Raw genomic sequence first — 5,000 nt, forward strand, 5'->3', positions numbered from 1 at the left:
TGCAGTCACCGATCTCTTTCAGGTTACCTCGTCTATACAAGATGTAGTCTACCTGCGTGCTCCTACCTCCGCTCTTATAAGTTACCCTATGTTCCTGTTTTTTCTGGAAAAAGGTATTCACTACACCCATTTCCATCCCTTTTGCAAAATCTACCACCATCTGTCCCTCTGCATTCCTATCCTGGATACCATATCTGCCCATCACTTCTTCATCCCCTCTATTGCCTTCACCAACATGTCCATTGAAGTCTGCACCAATTACCACTCTCTCATTTCTGGGAATATTCTGCATCACTTCATCCAACTCATTCCAGAACTTCTCCTTCTCTTCAGGTTCACATCCCACCTGTGGCGCATAGCCACTAACAACACTGAGCATCACACCTTCAATTTCCAATTTCAGACTCATAAGTCTATCTGACATTCTTTTCACCTCTAGGACGTTCCTTACGAACTCCTCCTTCAAGATGACTCCTACTCCATTTCTCTTCTTGTCAGCACCATAATAGTATAACTTAAAGCCTGCTCCTAAGCTTCTAGCCTTACTACCCTTCCACCTGGTCTCCTGGACACACAGTATATCCAGCTTCCTTCTCTGCATCGTGTCCATCAACTCTCTACCTTTTCCTGTCATAGTCCCAATATTCAAAGTCCCTACTCTCAGTCCCAGGCTCTTTCCTTTCCTCCTCTCTCTCTGCTTCCGAACACGCACTCCTCCTCTTCTTCTTCTTCTTGTTCTTCGACCCACAGTAGCCCGATTTCCATTAGTACCCTGTAGGTCATCAGTACCAATGGCGGTCGTTGTTAACCCGGTCCGCGACCCATCCGGTATGGTATAGTTATGGTTGACTCGCATGTTTGGTTTTGGCAAACGTTTTACGCCGGATGCCCCTCCTGACGCAACCCTCTGCATTTATCCGGGCTTGGGACCGGCACAGGGAGACACTGCTCCGTGCCCCCCCCCCCCCCAAAGGCAGGCTTGGAGAGACACGGGCCAGTGCCGCCCTGAGGCTGCATTACCCTCTCTTTCTTACATTTATTATAAAAATATGCTTATCTTCCTTTTAGCTCATCACACATGTCTTTATGATTTTCAGTCCATGCCTCAGCCGGCCTGAAGCTCCACTGATGCGCATGTGCGGATGCCTCTATCTAGCGGACATAAAATAAAGACAATCATTCAAATGTGAATGAGTCGGCGTGATGCTCCGGGATGTGTGGAGCTCAGGGAGCTCCACGAGTGAGGGAGTTAAGTTAGGGCGGGGGTGCAAGTAGGCTCTAGGATTCCCCGAGTCGGGGCGAGCGATGGGTTTAGAGGCGTATCGCATTGAAGATAATGGCCGCATATCCTTCTTGGACTTTTCTAAAGCCTTTGACTCGGTCGAACATCCATTTATCATAGCAACGCTCGAACATTTTGGATTTGGTTAAATATTCAGGAATGTGATCCGTGGGCTCTATGAGAATATTCATAGCTGTGTCACCCTGCCAAGCGGCACCACTCCGAGCTTCCATGTTGATGTGGGAATCCCCCAAGGTTGCCCCATCTCACCCTATTTATTTATAATTGCTACCGAAATGCTAGCCGTTTATGTTGAAAAGAGCAACGATATCCAAAAGTTAGACGTGCTGGGGACTGAAATTGTTATTAGCCTGCTGGCAGATGACACAACCTTAGTTTTGAAAAATGAACATCAAGTCCCAATAAGTGCCGAAAACAACCAAAACATTCTCCAAGGCTTCAGGATTGTCATTAAACTTAAAGAAATGCAAACTTCTTGCGCTGCATGACTCGCCACTAAAGGAAATCAGCGATGTTTCCATGAAATCAGAAATAAAATACTTGAGCATTTTCCTATCCAAGGACCAAACGTTAAATCAATCCAGGAACATTGAATCTAAACTGAATCAAAGTAAAGCTTAATTCTAATATATGGCTCCAGAGAGATTTATCAATATTAGGCCGGATATATTTGACTAAAATGGATGTGTTTATCCAGATGTATATACCCAGCGTATTCCAATGCTGCTCCAAATCAACTCGTAAAATCTGTTAACCAAATCAATTTCAACTTTATCTGGAGGAACAGACCACACCATCTAAGAAAAATCACATATGGTGAAAGAAACAAGTGAAGGAGGGCTGAAAGTGATAGAGTCGGACTGCTTGAATGGGACATTGAAGGTGAACTGGTTGAAATCCTGGATCAAACCTCATCGTTCTTTCTGGTATTGTACTCCAAACTACTTATTCAACAAAGTCGGCGGCCTGAGTCTTCTGCTTATCTCTGACTTGGATATCAACAAGATTCCTGTCAAATGTTCAGAGTTCCATAAACAAATATTATTATACTGGAAAATGATATACGTACACAATTTCTCACCACACAGTATAATAGTTTGGAACAATCGATATGGTACTGCATGGCAACAAACCTCTGTTTTACAAGGAATGCTTTGAGAAAGGTATATGGTCGATAATTGACTTGATGGATGACACTGGCAGTCCTCTGGACAATGAGCAGTTCTGTACTACACACAGATTCAAGCCTCCCATATTAGAGTTGCTAAAGTTACGAAACGCACTGCCTCGACAATTTGTATTCCTGACCAAAAATATAATGACGCACCGAACCGTACAACCACAGTTACCCCGACTATCACTCCAGGGAATCTCAATTGTGGACAGAAAGCGCGGCAACTCCTTTATTAGGAAATGTTTCACAGGAAACTTATTCCCTGGACGTCAAAAAAAAAAAAAAGGATATTTTAAATAAATTTGATGAGGAATCGATTGCCACGCTGCGAACCATGTATCTGACTCTACCCATACCCCCAAGGCAAAAGAGACCCACTTCAAAATTATGACTGACATCTACCCATCTAAGGAATTATCGAGGGTACGCTTTAATTTTGAAGATAATATTTGTACATTTTGTGAAGACAACATTGAAACCACTGACCATATATTTTTTCTCCTTCTCATTCCATCGTCACCAGTTTCCTTCTCAAAAGATGATATAACATTCTGTTTACTTATAAGCAACATAACAGATGAACTCTGTGTCAATGTTCTTTTAGGCCTGGCCAAGTTCTTCATTCACAAGAACAGAATGCAAAAATGCTCCCCAAATTTTAATGTCTTCATAAACGATTTTGAAATATAAAAAAAAAAAAAAAAATCCTTAAAACTTATGGAAAAATCCGAAAACAAAAAAATATAGTTACCCATGTCCGAGGTTCCTTTTTTTTTTGGTAAAAAAAAAAAAAAAAACAAAAAAAACAACTTGATTACATGTTACATTCCCCTTGCAATTTTTTTTTTTTTTTTTCGTTTTAATTTCTTATTTGTCTATCTATTGATTTAATTACTTCCTTTTAATTTATTTTTTTGTCTCGCACTGTAAATTTCTCACAAACCTGTAACACTATTAACTTCTCATTACATACAGAACAAATGTCCTGATGTCCGTTGCTTCCTCATCCCTGGTTGTTTCATTGACATTCAGTTCTACCTTGCTATGTTTATTTGTACATTTGTATATTTGGGTGTACTATTTATGTTCAATTAAAAACAGTTTGATGTCTGAGATTCCTTGTGAACCGCCAACTTAATTACATGTTATATTCCCCTCACAATTTTTTTTTTTCGTTTTTAATTTTATTTTTCTATCTATTTATTTAATTATATCCTTCTAATTTTCTTTTTTTGTCTAGCATTAAAAATTTCTCGCAAACCGTTAACACTATTAACTTCTGATTACTTACAGCACGATTGCGCTTATGCCCCCCCACCCATCCCGCTTTTTCCGTACGGAGGCAGACACTGAGATCGAAAGCAAATGGGTGTCATTGAAATGCAGTAACAGGGTGATAACAGCCGTGTTCGAAGTGTGTAGGGGCTTATAGGAGAGCAGAAGCACGTCACGCAATTCACCTGAGTTCGGAGGATCGGGAGTACCAGGGCCCATAGCGGAGAAGCGGAAGAGCGGAGTTATGTGTCTCTTCTCAAAGGCGGGGAAGCTGGGGGGCAGCAGGACCCCTTAGACCGGCTAAGGTGAGCCTACTCCGGACAGAGATCACCCGGAGTTATGACTGGAGCTCCCGGACCTCTGGGCACACACATATGTGAATGACTGGATGAGCTAATGTTGGTTTGGTTGTGGATACGTTTCGGCCAATGCTATCAGCACAGCGATGATGAGTTCAGGTGTGTCTGTGTGTGTTTGTGTGTTTGTGTGTGTGTGTGTGTGTGTGTGTGTGTGTGCGTGTGTTTGTGTGTGTGTGAGAGTTTGTTTTTGTGGGTTGGGGGGGGTTCCCGCGGACACGGAGTACCAGGGCCTGGAGCGGATGAGGTGAGGAGCGGAGGAGAGCAGAAGCCCGGACCGTGATTCGCTTGTGTCCAGCGGCTCGGGAGTTCCAGGGCCCGAAACGGAGGAGCGGAGGAGCGGAGGAGCGGAGGAGCGGAGGACAGCAAAACCCCTTTCTGCAATTCGCCTGAGTCCGGCGGATCGGTAGTACCTGGTTCCGCAGCGGATGAGCGGAGGAGTGGAGGAGATGTTTCTCTTCTCAGAGGCGGCGAGGAGGGGGGGAGAGGGACAGGACCCCTTACCCTTACCCCCCCCGGACGTTTGAGTGGAGCTCCCGGACCTCCGGGCACGCACATGCGAATGACTGGATCACAGGGAGTGCCAGGGCCTGGAGCGGATGAGCAGAGGAGAGGCGGAGGGCAGAAGCCCGGCCCTGTTCAAGAGTTCCAGGGTCCAAAGCGGGGGAGCGAAGAAGCGGAGGAGGGGAGGAGAGCAGAAGAGCAAAAAAACTGGCCCGGAATTCACCGAAGTCCCGCGGATCGGGAGTTCCAGGGCCCGGAGCGGAAGAGCGGAGGAGAGGAGGAGCGGAGCAAAGCGGAAGCCCGTCTTAACAACAAGGAAATTACAGATGAGGCTATCATTTCCAATGAAAACTTTAAATTCTATAGCCACCTATACACTTCGACATTG

This window comes from Fistularia commersonii, unplaced genomic scaffold (assembly GCF_037954325.1).
Source record: "Fistularia commersonii isolate RoL2024-O1a breed Wild unplaced genomic scaffold, RoL_Fcom_v1.0 HiC_scaffold_75, whole genome shotgun sequence".
Taxonomy (NCBI): domain Eukaryota; kingdom Metazoa; phylum Chordata; class Actinopteri; order Syngnathiformes; family Fistulariidae; genus Fistularia; species Fistularia commersonii.